Raw genomic sequence first — 16434 nt, 5'->3', positions numbered from 1 at the left:
GTAGATATGAATTTGTAAAAATACAAGAACGACACAGTTTATATTTGCCGGAGTGTGAAAGAAGTGGTTTTTTAAAAGAAAAATCTCTTTAGAGTTATAGTATGAATTGACGTTGGTTGTAGAGTTTTGTGTTGTATGTGTTGTGACAATTAAGCTCGGTCTTTTGTGAGAAACGTTAAAGAAAGCAGCTGGCCCCAAATAGGTTCCCTCAAAAGTTCCATCTACAACCTGGCTGTAGTAGATGAGGACTCTGCTCACACTTAAATAATGCCACGGTTCTTGTTTTGCACCCCATTTGTCTCCAATTCACTCCAGAACTGTCCAAGATCTTGTTACAAGGCTTTGTAGGGATGGAGCCTAACATAAAATATCCACTGAACTGGCTTCAGTGCTATCATAATCGTACACACGAAGCTGCATAATACTGAATCAGACCCTCAGTCCATCAGGATCAGTACTGTCTACTCGGACTGGGAACAGTTCTCCAGGGTCTCAGGGAAAGCCCTGGTCCTTTTCACTGGAGATGCCAGGGATTGAGCCTGGGACCTTCTGCATGCCAAGCAGATGCTCTGCCACTGAGCCAAAAAAAAGCCCTCCCCATAGTCGATTAAGAACATAAGAACAAAAGCTTCCAGAAAGCTTTTGATAAAGTTCCTCATCAAAGGCTCCTAAGTAAGCTCAAAAATCATGGGATAAAAGGACAAGTCCTTTTATGGATCAAAAACTGGCTAATTAATAAAAAACAGAGAGTGAGTATAAATGGGCAGTTCTCTCAGTGGAGGGGGGTAAGCAGTGGGGTACCGCAGGGATCAGTACTTGGTCCACTGCTTTTTAACTTGTTCATTAATGATTTGGAGTTGGGAGTAAGCAGTGAAGTGGCTAAATTTGCGGATGATACGAAGTTGTTCAGGGTGGTGAAAACCAGTGAGGATTGTGAGGCACTCCAAAGGGATCTGTCAAAGATGGGCGAGTGGGCGTCAACATGGCAAATGGGGTTCAATGTGGCCAAGTGCAAGGTGATGCACATTGGAACCAAAAATCCTAAATATAAATACACGTTGATGGGGTCTGAACTGGCAGAGACTGATCAAGAGAGAGATCTTGGAGTTGTAGTAGATAACTCACTGAAAATGTCGTGACAGTGTGTGACTGCAATAAAGAAGGCCAATGCTATGCTGGGAATTATTAGGAAAGGTATTGTAAACAGATCAGCCAATATCATAATGCCGCTATATAAATCAATGGTGCGACCTCATCTGGAATACTGTGTGCAATTCTGGTCACCACACCTTAAAAAGGATATTATAGCTTTGGAAAAAGTGCAGAAAAGGGCAACTCGAATGATAAAAGGGTTGGAACACTTTCCCTATGAGGAACGGTTAAGGCGCTTAGGGCTCTTTAGCTTGGAGAAACGACGACTGAGGGGTGACATGATTGAGGTTTATAAGATTATGCATGGGAAAGAGCAGGTAGAGAAAGAGGTACTTTTCTCCCTTTCTCACAATACAAGAACTCGTGGGCACTCCATGAAATTGCTGAGCGGTCGGGTTAGAACGGATAAAAGGAAGTACTTCTTCACTCAAAGAGTGATTAACACTTGGAATTCACTGCCACAGGAAGTGGTGGCGGCTACAAGCATGGACGGCTTCAAAAGGGAATTAGATAAGCATATGGAGCAGAGGTCCATCAGTGGCTATTAGCCACAAGGTATATAGATAGGGACTCTGGGGCAAGTGATGCTCTGTCATCTTGGTGCTTGGGGGGGTCAACAGTGGGATGGCTTCTAATGTCCTGGCCCCACTGGTGGACCTCCTGATGGCACTGGTATTTCTGGCCACTGTGTGATACAGAGTGTTGGACTGGATGGGCCTTTGGCCTGATCCAACATTGGCATCTCTTATGCTCTTATGTTCTTACGACAGAGTGAGCTCCCGTCTCTAGTTCCAGCTCCTGCCAACCTAGCAGTTTGAAAGCAAGAAATTGCAAGTAGATAAATAGGTACCACTTTAGTGGGAAGGTAACAGCGTTCCGTGCAACTCATGCCGGCCACATGACCACGGAAACATCTTCGGACAGCGCTGGCTCTTTGGCTTTGAAATGGAGATGAGTACCGCAACCCTAGAGTCGGATTCGACTAACTTTCGAGCAAGGGAACCTTTACCTTTACAGGGCATGCCACAGTTCTCTCTCTAGTGGATGGGGCTATGTTTCCTTTGATCCTTCCACCTTCTGTAAAAGGGTGCTCTTCCGCTTGCATCTTGTTGCGCTATGCGTCTAGGGTTTAGTACTGCATTGTAACTCCATAACTATGATTTATTGCAGAAATTGGTAATCAGATATGACAGATCTTTGATTCTGTGCCTGGTAAAGAAACATTGGCTGTGGGCTACATAGATCCCAAGCCATCGTTATGATACCTGTAACCACTTCATTTTAAAGTATGGCTGATATATATCATAGCTAGTAATGTTAACATTCTGGATGGTTAAAATGTGATTGTGGTACACCAGGTTCCAAATACACCAAGAAGTTCAACATCTTTTAGAAGACCACCTCATTGTTCCTTTCCGAAGCCTTAGTTGTGTTAAAGCTCTCCAGACTCTGATTATTGAAAATTGCAGAAACTGAATTTAAAACATCCTTTTAAAAGGCACTCCAGTTTGGAAAAGGATGGGAATTGTTTTTCCAGTTTGAAGCCAGCACTGCGACTCATTGGGATTGAATGTTTTTCTTCCTGTGTTAATGAGAATTACTTCCTCCTTCCTCATCTGTCTCCATAGCAGCACAGCGTCCCCCAGCAACCGGGAGATGCTTGAATCTCATGTTCTAGGCAGGCAGAAGGTGAACCTGTGTGAAATGGCCTACTGAAAGAGAGATCAAAGATGCTCTTTGTCTTCAATTATTCACAATATGCATTATTAATTGATTGCGCTTTAATTTTTTTTGCTGGGCAGAGGGGGAACAACTGATGGAAGGAAAGGCCTACCACTGAACGTTTCAAAGCATTTTATTGTGAAGCAGTAACTGGACTGGCTGTTTTAAGATGAAACCTCTTCTCTTGGGGAATCAGCTTACAATTAATATTGTTCTGGTGACTCGAGGGCCCCGGAGACCTTCAGTAGCTAGCTTGCTACCATCAAGGTAAGGCCTTCACCGAAGCAGAACTAGCATGTGCAGTTGTTGAGTGCCATTGAAAGAAAAGGAAACAGGTGAGGTGGCTTTCATATTACTGTACTCCTCTAGTTACTTAAATACGTTATATTTCCTGCTGTAGTACTTGCTTTTTTAATTCACACCTGTGAACCCTTGTGAGGGCCTTGAATCCTGTCTGCTCTTGACGGGTGTCTGGAAGAGGGTAAAAACAATCAGCATGCAGCTATGCAGTATTGAAGGAGACACAGAAAGCTTTAATAGATTCAGTTGCCCCCCCCCATGTTACCATTCATGTATTTGCTTCTTTCACAGTGCACTTTCTGCAGACACTTTTCTGAAACCCTATTGAATAGATCTGGGCAGGATCCTGAGTAGAAACTACTTAGGACTGATCTCTTACCAATATTTGTTTTAGAGGGACTGTAGTTCAGCAGTTCGAGACCCGGGTGCCGCAAGATGGAGTGAGCTCCCATCTCTAGTTCCAGCTCCTGCCAACCTAGCAGTTCGAAAGCAAGAAATTGCAAGTAGATAAATAGGTACCACTCCGGTGGGAAGGTAACAGCGTTCCGTGCACCTCGGCGTTTAGTCATGCCAGCCACATGACCACGGAAACGTCTTCGGACAGCGCTGGCTCTTTGACTTTGAAACGGAGATGAGCACTGCAACCCTAGAGTCGGATTCGACTGGCTTTCGAGCAAGGGAACCTTTACCTTTACACTGGTTTACCATGACTCCCCACCACCACCACCTCTGCAGTTTATTTTATCCATTATTTAAATTCTGCCACTGGAACTCCTTGGGGAAAGGATGGGGGGAAATGTAATAGGCCCAGCTGCAAGCATTCTGAACATGTATCATTTTACTAGTATAATTGTAGCCACAAGTATTTCATATATTCCAGTTCAGTGGGAGCTTAGAATCCAATATCGGGGATTTTTGTTATGGAAGTGTCACATCTTAGTATTATTCAGTCTGCTGCATGTAAAAGGTAATACCCCGGGTGAAGTGATGATTTCTCCCTTTAGCTGCTAAATGAGCTGTTGTTCATGCAAGGTTATCCTGTCTCTGTCCCAGGTGAGTCGTGCTAGTCGGATATTTCGTTTCCGCTGCTTGGCCACTATAATGTGACATCAGGATTTGTTTGGTTACAGGGAGTCCGCTACTGTCTTCCTGTCTGCAGCCTTCATAAGATGGATATAGATCAACAAGGTAAATATTAAATGGTGCCTTGTGCGTCCCCCAAAATGCCTGGTTATCGCATTAAAAGTGGGGTTGGAGTTCTGCTTGAGCATTGATTTAAAAGTGGGGAGCTATCATTTTAAATGAGACTAGGTGCACACTCAGAAATACCCAAAGGCCCCGGTCACACAGGCCAGATAACGTGACGGGGGGCGTGGCTGTTCGCCCTGGAGCAAAATTAAGCGCGGTAGCCCGATCACACGGTCCCCCGAGTCTTCACGCTTAGGCTGTTAGCTGGCAAACACATGGCGATGCTGGAGCATGGCAAAGAAGCGGTGCAGCAAGCATTTCGCGTTTGTGTGCATGCGCAGTTCTGCAGAGCAGCACTACTTTCAGTTACATGTTTGTGTGCATGCGCTTATGAAAAACATTCAGTTTGCAACGGGACATGGACGGGCGCCGGATGCCATGGGATACTAGCGCTCCCACGATCAGACGCCCACCCCTGCCCCGCGTTTTCTGGATAGTAGTGCACTTTCCAAGGTAGTTTTTTACTGTGCATCTTCGGTGGGATGCCATGGGTTGGCCACGGGTGTGCTACGCTTCCCAGATGTTGCGGTGTGATCGCGCTCCGAAAATCTGCCTGACATTCGTGCCTTTAGCGCGGCAAATCCTCCATGTGACCGGGGCCAAAGTTGTGCAGTGCCTTCTGCCCTAGCAGTTGCCTGCTCTGTGGCATAGAGACACATTTCCATGTGGTTTCTTTGTAACGTGTATGCAGTCACACATAATTTCACACCCCCACCCAACATGCTTATACTCCTACATGCACCCATGAATACAATCTAGAACATAAAGGAGTACATATGCACAGATGTACAGTGCGGTGTAGTGATTAGAATGTCAGACTAGGATCTGGTAGACTCAGGTTCAAATCCCCCCTCTGCTGTGGAAACTTGCTGGGTGACCTTGGGTCAGTCACACACACTTAGCCTTAATCTCCCTCACAGGGTTGATGTGAGGATAAAATAGAGGAGGGAAGAATGATGCAAGCCACTCTGGGTCCCCATTTGGGAAGATAGCAGGGTATAAATTAAGTAAATAAACGAACAAGAATCCTACGCACATCCAATCCCCAAAAAGCATCCCTGCAGACAGATCCCACCACATCCCAGTTTAGAATCCCCTCCCACATTCCTGGGCACGGCGTCCTTTTAACTCTCACTAGAAAAGGTGGCCTTTTTTAAATGGCAGTAAAACAAGCATCCTATGATGGTGGCATTTGTGCATTTTCTTCACAGAGGCCCTGAATTCCATCCAGAATTCTGTCTACAGAACAGCTCTGAAGCTCCGCGCTGTGCAAACTCTGTGCCAACGTGAGCAGTGGAACAGAATGAGACTGGGTTTGGGCTGCTGGGTGATGGGGGAGCTGCGAAAGTTGCTCTCTGCTACTCCGGATCTGATCCGCTGGTAATGGGAGGGGTGTAGGAGGTCATGATAAACATCAGAGGATTCCGTGAAGTTTCAAGATCATTCCGAATCTGAGCACTGCCCTATGAGACTTGGGAGTAGTGGTGTGTGCATTTGGATCTACCTTAGCTGAAAATATACCTGAAATATATTTTGGCACCCCAAAGGTGGCTGGGATTTTTTGGGAAAAGATTGGCAAAGTTCCAAAAACAGCCGAGCAGCTGAAGCAGATTGCTCCCGCTATTTTTTGGGCTTTCTTGTGCAGTCTCTTTAAACAGGGCATGTTTAAAGGGACTCCAGTAGGCAGCCCAAAAAACAGCCAAGTTGACAGGGAACAGTCTCCCCACCGGCTCAGCTCGGGCTCTCTTGTGCAGTCCCATTTAAAGAGACTGCAGAAGAAAGCTTGAAAAACAACTGAGTGGCGGGAGCGATTTTGCAGCTTTGCCACTGCTTTTTTCTCATTTTTTCCCCCTTCTTGGGTCTATTGGGAATGCCCCCCCCCCCAAAAAAAAATTGGGATTTCCAAAAAATCCTGGATCTAGATACCTTACCAGTGTTGGGATTTAGGATTTTTCAGGAATCCCAATTTTTTGTGTGTGTCCAATAGACCCGAATGGAAAAATAACAAGAAAAAAACTGAACACCCCTATTTGGGAGAACAGGACCTGCAAAGCTACCCAGTCGGGGGGGGGGGTGGTATATCATTTGAACATGCAATCTTCCTTGCATGTTCTGACATTGTACAATCAGATGCAGGCTTTATCCTGCACCCTACTTCAACTTTTGAGTTGATTTTAAAAATCCAGAGGTCAATGGATATTTTTTGGCCGACATGTCAGCAGTGGTCTGTCTTCTGTGATAAAGCAGCAGATCCCACGTGCCATAGCAAATTGCCTGGCCGATCCTGGCGACCATCAGGAGAGTTAGTGGGGAAATGGTGAGGAGTGAGTGTAAAACCACAGAATTTCCTGCAACTATGTCACTTTTGGGGCTTTCCTAGAAGAAACGTTGCGATGTAGCTGACATTGCTATGTTTTTTTTAATTCTTCTTCCACCACTCAGGGCAGTGGCGGGTGACCGAGACCTGGCAGCCCTCTATGTGGGAGAAGATTAAGAAATAACAGGTTTGAAGGTCAAGGGATTGTACAATCCTCCTTTGCCCCCTACCCCGCACACACACACTGTTTCCTGACCGCCCAGGAGCAAAAGTTGGTAAGGTTCAGGAGTCTGTGATGTAGTGGGAGCAGAAATTTTGAAGCCATGGAAGAAAAATGACAATTCGGCGGGGGGGGGTGGAATAGAAATATGCACAATACTAACTTTCCTATCAAACCGAAAAGCCTTTTCCTTGTCGAACAACATAAAATGCATCATTTATAACTTAGTTGTCGTGTAAAATAGTACTGTTTGGCATTTTAATGGAATTTTAAAAGTATAAATACCTTCATTTTCTTCAAGAAAAACAGCAAGTATATCCAGTACTTGAGAAAGAGTTGCAAACCACAACACCTTATGGTGCCATAGCGAGTGTGTCTTAATTTTTGCCCTCTGGGAGATAGGAAAAATAAAAGCTGAAAGTAGTTAACACATTCTGTAGTAAACAAAAGAAAATGTATTATTTGGGCAGAGGCTGTCTTGTGAGCAAAAATTCTACTTTGTGACCTACTGGCATTAAAGTTGTGAGTGAGTAATTTGGCTACTGCAGAAATTAGTTTGCTCTGGAGTCCTCCTTCCTGAGCTAAGACAAAAAGGTGTGAGTCGGAGGCTAAAAAACTGCAAACCAGCTCACACTAATTCAGCTTAGGGGGAACACTGCTGCCAACATGTCTGGATATTAAACTAAAGTTTATAATATTGAAAATACTGAACTCTGTAATAATGTTTTGTCCTTAAATGCATTATAGCAGATGAATTGTTGCCAAAATAATTTCCAACCTTGAAAATCTACAGTATATGCTTTTTTTCAGTGCTCCCCCAAATTTCCCAGTTTTTCCCAGTATTGATACAATACTTTGACGTATCTCAGCTGTATAACGAAATCAAAACCCATTCATAAAGAATCCAGCGACCTGCCGGGTAGCCGCGGATATCCTCCCATTTCAGTTTCCTCTTTTTTCAAGAACTGTGATTTCACAACCAATGTTTTCTAGAGAACTTCCCAAACAAAACCACTCGAGAGCTTCCTTCTGAATGGAACACACCCTTCTCCGGCTGTAGATTCTTTGGTGGGGTTTAATCCACCGCGAACCTGGTTTTGTCAATTTCATTATACATTCATGCTATACATTTTTTTTCAAACTTTCTCATAGTATACCTTTAGAATGTGAAAAGATGCCTTTTACTCATTCTATGAGATAAGCAGAAGGGTTATTTTTTTCAGTGCTCCCCCAAATTTTTCCATCAGAAAAACTGGGGGGAAGTCCTATTAAAAAAAAACACCTCCCCCCCCCCCCAAAAAATCAATTTTTTCCCTTGGCCTTCACATCTTTAGGTGGGAGAAGTAGGAAAGCCTTCTCCTCCAAGCTTCAGCTGACCCGTGATTCTTTGGAGAGCTTCAATATAAAAGTTATGACCAGTGTTCCCCCTAAGCTGAGTTAGTGTGAGCTAGCTCACAGTTTTTTAAGCCTCTGGCTCACACATTTTTATCTTAGCTCAGGAAGGATGGCTGCAGAGCAAACTAATTTATGCAGCAGCCAAATTGCTCGCTCACAACTTTAATGCCAGTAGCTCGCAAAGTAGAATTTTTGCTCACACAGTTTAGAGGAAGCATTGGTAATGACCAATGTTGAGTTCGGGGAGATCTTTGAAGCATCTCGTTTGGGAAACCGAGGTACAACTGTTGTTCATTGATAGTTATGGTGGACTTTGGAAATGGTTCCTAAGAGCTGTGGTGGGAGTTTAGAATCTCACCCCTCACTTGACTTTTCACAGTGCATTTGACGAATGTCTCTCTGATCCACTGCATCCTGCCAATCCACCAGTGCCAGACTGAGAAGCAAAGCTCTCTTCCATTGCAACAGCTCTCGGTGCTGCTAAAGGAGCTTTTTAAAAGAGTCCGGTTAGAGACACCAGGCCAGTTGGAGCCCAAGGCCCCTGAGCTGACGCTGAACCTCCTAACTGCTGCGTATGACAGGTGAGTGGCGGGGGAAGCAGAGAACGCTCTGCTGGCACGTGGTGCTCCGTTGTCTACTGACAGCCATAGGGCTGGTTTGCACAGTGGAAGGGGGTTGCTGCTTCGAGGAATAAAGTCCGGACGAGGCTTGTTGCTTTAGAAAAGAAAAAATGGATCTCCTTTATTGTTAAAGTACTCCAAACTATAGGAGCTGCGGTGGCTCAGGTGGTTAAGACGCTGAACTGCAGGCTGTGGAAGGTCAGTAGTTCAGCAGTTCGAGACCCGAGTGTGCCGCATGATGGAGTGAGCTCCCGTCTCTAGTTCCAGCTCCTGCCAACCTAGCCGTTCGAAAGCAAGAAATTGCAAGTAGATAAATAGGTACCACTTCGGTGGGAAGGTAACAGTGTTCCGTGCGCCTTGGTGTTTAATCATGCCGGCCACATGACCACGGAAACGTCTTCGGACAGCGCTGGCTCTTCGGCTTTGAAACGGAGATGAGCACCGCAACCCTAGAGTCGGATTTGACTGGCTTTCGAGCAAGGGAACCTTTACCTTTTTACTCCATACTATAATAGGAAAGGAAGACGAAATATTCTGGCTACCTGTCTAAGCTAGAATGGAGAGCAGACCTTGCCCTCAGGGAAGTAAGACAAAGAAGCAAGGAAGGGAAGGAAGCCTCTGGAAGGAAGTAAATTTGTGAGATTAGCAATCTGGGTGAACAAGAGACAGCGGCAAAGCAGACAAGAGGAAGGCTACAGAGGGGACTGACCTGCCTGGTTTACTGGCTCTACTGCCCCCTCTAGAGTACTGGTGTGAGGCTTGTCAAGCGTCCACTTCAGCCAGGCAGTTTCATAGGCCCCGGCACTCGGTTTTGTAATTTGGCTGATGGGGAAAATTGTGGAGGGCAGAAATGACATTGGGCTCTGTGTCTGGGCAAAAATCCAGGCATGACATCAGATGTCAGTGGATGGACACTCCAGAGACTTTATGGTAATATCACAGAGTTTCTAGAGTTTCTGATGTCCTGTCCGATTTTTTCCGCCCAGGAGCAATGTCAGCGCATAGCTCAAGGTCATTTCCACCACTCGCCTGCCCTCAAAGCTCCTGGGGATGCCAAGCTGCTGCCCGGCATCCCTAAGTGGTGTGAAACAGCTGCACAATTGAGGGTGTGTGTGTCCTTTTTTATGTGCCTTCCACAATTTCAGACAAGTGCATGTAGACTTTGAGGGTTCAATAACGACACAACACAACAGATTTCTTGAAGCTTACTGACCAGGCTCTCTGTCAGCTCTCTCTCTCTGTACCAAAACTTTTCTGACAGGCTGTCAGGTTCACACACATTTCTCCCCCCTTTCCTGTCCAGTGAAGACGATACAAACAGTAAAAAGACTCTAAGCTAGAAATCACAGTGTGTTCCACAGAATGTTCTTTCTCATAGCTTATATTATCTTGCTCGAACGTTGCAAAGTTTGTGCTCTCAGTAATTCAGCAGACTCATGCAGAATCAGAAGACCTTGTGCATTTGCCAATCCCCCGGTGAGAACTTGAGAACTCCCGGGCTTGCCTCACGGGAGTCTTTCATTCCCACAAGTGCAGACTAGGCCCAAAAATCAGCCAAGAGTTTTTATTTTTTAGTATGTTTTTAGCCCTGATGGCTTCATGGATAGGCTGAGACATGATTGGTAGAATTTCAGGAGCCAGGGGGTAGCGTGACTGAGTGGACTTTTTTAGTGACCAGGGCATGAATCTACAAATTCAACAAAAATGCTTACTATAGGCATCGGAAGGGGGGTTGGTTGGTTGGTTTCTGTTTGTTTGATGTGGAGTTTGGGTTTCCTTGGTTCCATCCAGAAGCCTTTCCTGACATATGAGTTTTCTATATGCAGTTTGTATTGTGGACCACTTGGGCATGCAGTTTCCCCAAGTACATTCCGAAGAGGTCCACATGTTACCCCAAGAGGCAGTCTCCCAATTGGTTGGGGGGGATTAGCTTTAAGGAGACAGAACGAGAGGGGGTAACTGGGATTCTCCACCTATGTATATGAGGATTATTTTTTCCCCTTAAGAGAACTCTCAGATAAACCAGGCAGATGTTCAACTGTTAAGGTTTTTATTAAGAAAAGAGAAAAAATAAAACAAAATGCACACAACAAATAAACACACATACAAGAGCTAACTGGAGAAACATAGGGAGGAGAGGGGGGAAGTGATTTCGGGAAAGACCAATAATTACCAGTCTTGAAGAGGTTCACGGAAGGAGCAAAAGCAACAGCGTTTCGAGAGAGCAGAGAGCTCAGCAAAGTGGGGGTGTCTGTGGAGGATCCAGGGCAAAAACACACATGCTGGGAAACGGTGCTTCCAATATAGGGCAATACGTAAGTTCGGGCGGGTATGACATGTTTGCCAGAAAAACAATAATTGGGCTTTTCTGAGGGGGACAATGGTGTATGAGAGATCTGATAACCCTACAAATACCTGGCAGGAGGGGCTAATGGTTTAGGTGAATAGAGTTAAGCGTTGCTTAATTAAGATAAACAGGTGCAGGGAAGTGAGGCTGGGTGTTGATGGGATTAGTCGAAGGCTGAGTCAATAGGTTCTTGGGTGACCCATTGTCCAAATTATGCATCTCTCTGGGGCATGGAGGGGGCAGTAGATAATCAGCTGGTCTCACAGTTCTAAACTGAATGTCCAGGCTTGTTTGTGACTGGCATCCATTTTGATTTGGGGCCAGGCAGTGTCTTGCACATAGGATTTTTGAGGTGATATTTTAAGAAGGGGCTTTATGGTCATTCTAGCTTTAAGCTGCCCCTCAGCGAGTGAAGGGGTCTGACTGCTAAGAAGAGGAGGAGAGGAGATTGGATTTATACCCCGCCCTTCTTCTACCCAAAGGTGTCTCAGAGCGGCTTACAAACTCCTTTCCCTTCCCCTCCCCACAACAGACACCCTGTGAGGCAGGTGGGGCTGAGAGAGCTCTTGACAGAAACTGCTCTTTTTCAAGGACAGCTGTGCCAGAGTTATGGCTTGCCCAAGGTCATCCAGCCAGGTGCAAGTGGAAGAGGGGGGAATGGAGGAGTGGGGAATCAAACTCGGTTCTCCCAGATTAGAGTCTCCGCACTTAACCACTACATCAAACTGGCTAACACTGCAGGCTAACCATCTCAGCAAGGCCCAACTTACCAGGCTGAGATCGACAGGATCTCAGACTGTGCATCCTCTGTTGCATTAATCCCCCCAGGATAATATATGGCTAATCTGCTCGGGTTACAAAAGCTTTTTTTTCATACATTGATTCATTGCTATTTTGTTCTATCTTGGTCTCTGAGATGAGGCCTAGCATGGTGTGTGTCTTTTAAGAAAAAGAACAAAAACTATTTATCCCGTGTGTCAGCCATTGTCCCTGTTTTGCCCCTGGGTCACAATATGTCCATTGCATTGTAGGAATGGAAGGGGTTTGATCCAGCCTCGAGCAGCTGCAACGGCTTTGATTACTCTATCGGGAGATGGTCTGGTCACCAAATACAGAGGTCAGGGGACATAATTTTTCTACATTCTTCCTGGCAGGTTGTACGGAGCACTGAAAAATAGACCCCTTTTGTCCAGCAAGTGATTCAGGCCTTTCTAGGCACAGATGAAAAGTGTGCAAAACACCTAACAGAATAACAGATGTAAAGAAACGGTACAACTTCTCTCTTCTTCATTTCTCCTTCCTCTCCTGGTCAAGAGGTGCAAGGAAGGGAGGTCACTGGAGACACAAGCCACAGTCAATGTTCCCTCTAAGCTGCGGAGTCTTGTGAGCAAAAATTCTGCTTTGTGGGCTACTGGCATTAAAGCGGTGAGCGAGCGATTTGGCTATGGCATAAGTTAGGTTGCTCTGCAGCCCTCCTTCCTGAGCTAAGACAAAAATGTGTGAGCCGGAGGCTAAAAAACTAAAAAACGCACACTAACTCAGCTTAGAGGGAACACTGGCCACAGTCCTACTTAAGCTGGTTTAAAATCAGCAGGCTGAAGCTTGAACAAATTTTCCAGTGGATTGCATATAATTGTGTAGTTCTCATATTTGCATCCCACTAGGGTTACCAACCTCAAGGTGGCCCAGAGCCAGAGGTCATTTCGGGGGGGATCGCGGGGGATCGCAGTTCCCCCGGGTGAGGTATGGGGGGGGCACATGACGAAGCCCCGCCCCCTGCTTCCGGCCGCCCCGCTTCCGGCCCTCATTCAGCCAGGAGGAGGCAGGAGAAGAGGGAGGGTAAGTTGCTTCCTCCCTGTCTCTCCCCACCCCTGCCTGCTTGGGGCAAGGGAGGGCCTTCGCGGGGCTTCCTTACAATCCCTCATGGAGCTCGGCAGTGGACCTGCAAGGCCGGCGGTGGTGGCTGGGACCGTTGGGAGCGGGGTGTGTAGCCTTATGACACACTTCCAGTGATGTCAGGGTGTGTGGCATATGCTAATGAGTTATGCTAATGAGTTCCCCTAGCTCTTTTTCTACGAAACGACCCCTGCCCAGAGCTGAATTACAAGTGATCTTCAGACTAGAGAGATCAGTTTCTGACAAAAAGGCTGCTTTGAAGGGTGGACTCTATGGCATTATACCCCGCTGAGGTCCCTCCCCTTCCCGAACCCCACCCTCCCCGAGCTCCACCCCCCCAAATCTCCAAGAATTTCCCAACCCAGAGTTGGCAACCCTGTATCCCATCCTTCCTCCATCCTCCAATGAGCTCAGGACTGTATGCATGGGGTTCTGTCATCACAACAACTCTGTCACGTGGCCTAGACTGAAAGAGTCCAACTGGCCCAGGAAGCTGCATAACTGAATGGGGATTTGAACCAGGGCCATAGCCGGTGGTGGGGCTTTAGGGGCCGAGCCCCCTATTAGATTTTCGGAGCCCTCCCAATCTCCCCCTCTTATTCTAAGAAACTTTAGTTCCATTCCATCATGCCAAACCGCTGACCCACTGCCGGTGTCATGGACTCCTCCCTCAGGCTTCCTGGATTCCTTCCTCCTCCTTGATTGGCCGGCGCAGCCTGTAAAGGAGGCACTGCACTGGGGCCCAGGCTGCCCGTGCAGCCGCTGAGCCCGCCCCCACCGGAGATTGATGGGGGAAGGAGTGGTGGTGGCCTTAATGCGGTGGGAGGGAGAGCCCATTGGCGGGGTTCCTGCAGGTGGCAGGTCACTTCAGCTGTCCATCAGGGAGGCTCCGCGCCGGGGCCCAGGCTACCCATGCAGCCGCTGAACCCGCCCCCACCGGTGATCGCTGGGGGAAGGAGAAGGACTCGGGCAAGCAGAGCTGGCACAGGGGACCCACCCAGTGGAGAGAGGATTTTCTACCCCCAGGGCTGGGGCAGGCTGTAGAAAGGTAGAAAGGCAGTGCAGATGTTCCACCTCTAATCAGGTGGTAGGGCAGGCCTGCCCTCCCCTGTTCTGTGGATTTTAAGTTTAAAGTTTAATTAAATTAAACTTACTTAGCACCCCCAGTGGGCCCCCCCCCATGAAAAAAATCCTGGCTGCGGCCGTGATTTGAACCATGTTCTTTCCAGTACATTCTGGCTAGAGAATATAAGGGTTTTTTCCTGACTGTACATCATTTACTGGGTTTCATATGACTGCCCTGAAGATGAGAGGTTGGGAAAGAGCGCTCTTAACTCCGTGGGGATTCTGATGGGTATTCTCTGATGTCGGCAGCGCTCTTTCGGCTTTATGCAACCTCTCCAGGAAGGAAGTCCAGCCGGGGTGTTCACATTACTCGAAATGGTGTGAGGAACCTGCTGACTGACTTGCTCCAGGTAACGCGGCTTGTGTGCTGTGCAGGATGGGGCAGACAACGGGCATCTCCCAGGCTAATTGTGTCTCTAAAGAATAGAGTATGCATGTAAGGATGCACGAATAAAGTCAGCAGGCCTATGAGCAGCTGGCAGGACTCCACTTAAATGTCTGGCATTCCAATTTCTATGGCTGTTATTCGGTTTTGCCCAGTTTGAGTCCAGTGGCACCTTTAAGACCAACAAAGTTTAATTCTCGGTATATGCTTTCATGTGCATGGTAGTGTGCATGCCCACGAAAGCTAATACCCAGAATTAAACTTTGTTGGTCTTAAAGGTGCCACTGGACTTAAACTTTGTTTTGTTGCTCCAGACCCACACAGCTGCCTACCTGAATCTACCCAGAATTTAACTTCGTTGGTCCTAAAGGTGCCACTGGACTCAAACTTTGTTCTGTTGTTTCAGACCAACACGGCTGCTCACCTGAATCAGTTTTACTGAGTTACCATTAACATGTAGATCACAGCTGACTTTTGTGGAGGGTCTACAGTAATGCTGCATTTTCCCCTTCACTCCAGATCTTGGCAGTAGTGGGAGAAAGCCGTAATTTGAATTACGTGGAAACTGCAATGCGTGGTTGTTTCAGTGGGGTAAGTGGAATTTTGCTTTGATTTGATTTGACTGGTATCCTTTGCTGGCAGAAAAGGCACTTCTCCAGCAGTACAGGTACTAGTGACCAAAAACAGGCTGAATCCCACAAAGACTATCGGCTGTCTCAAGCTTGTCATTAGGGACGCTTGCCACCATGCGCTTGTGAATTCCTGGAAACTAGTGGAAGTCCCACAAGCCTTATGAAGACTAATAGCCTGATAAAGACATCGATATCAAAACAGGCCTGCTGTGTAGTATTAACTTTGATGTCTTCATGCTCCGAGGGACTTCTCTTTGGCTGTAAAAGTGAATGGTTCTTCTGTCCTTACAGCATAAAAAAGATGGCTCAGTCCCTTTAAGATTGTATCTTAGCAGGGTTTATGTCCTGCTTGTGTGTCTTTTAATGTAATTATACACTTTGTACTTTATTTGCACTTTGCATTATAGTTTATCTTATAATATTATAAATATTTTTGCAAAAAACCCAGATTTTGTTTACATTTTTCAAGGTTGGTTTTGTATGTTTGGTTATTTTGAATTACCTTTGGCTTGGAAGCAAAATAAGGGGGAAATCGGCACAAAAGCACTCTCAGAAAACCCGGGGAAACAGTAATCAGATGTGAACTGAGCACTGAAGGGAGGGAAATCAATGCAGAATGAAAAAGCAAACATGACGGATATGCACAGTGAAAGTGAGGGGAAACACCCGTGCGTAATCGGCGCAAGTTAATGACTGGAATTCCCTTCCAGGTTCTGACGGCAGCAATTGGGGAAGAGAGATTTCTGTCTTGGTTTCAAACAGAACCTGCCATCCTTCTTTGGTTTCCCACCTACCACAGACTGTCAGCAACAGAAATGGTTGCCCACCAGGTCACATGTAACATTTGTAAGACCTTTCCGATCACTGGACTAAGGTGCATTGCATTATAATCACAGTATCAATGTGTCACTTTGTATTTGTATCACAGCAATATGTAGAGGCCACAGCTCAGATCTGGACCCAGTTATGCACAATAAGGTAGAACCCATTTGTAATTGTTCGCAGGCTAAGAGCATCCCATTAAATTGTTTTAACAGTCATCTGTCCTTTCCAAGTAAGGCTGGGACCTGTAGTT

Source organism: Gekko japonicus, unplaced genomic scaffold (genome assembly GCF_001447785.1).
Source record: "Gekko japonicus isolate JY-2015 unplaced genomic scaffold, Gekko_japonicus_V1.1 scaffold123, whole genome shotgun sequence".
Lineage (NCBI taxonomy): Eukaryota > Metazoa > Chordata > Lepidosauria > Squamata > Gekkonidae > Gekko > Gekko japonicus.
The sequence above is the reverse complement of the archived record's forward strand: the minus strand, read 5'-3'. Positions refer to the sequence as shown.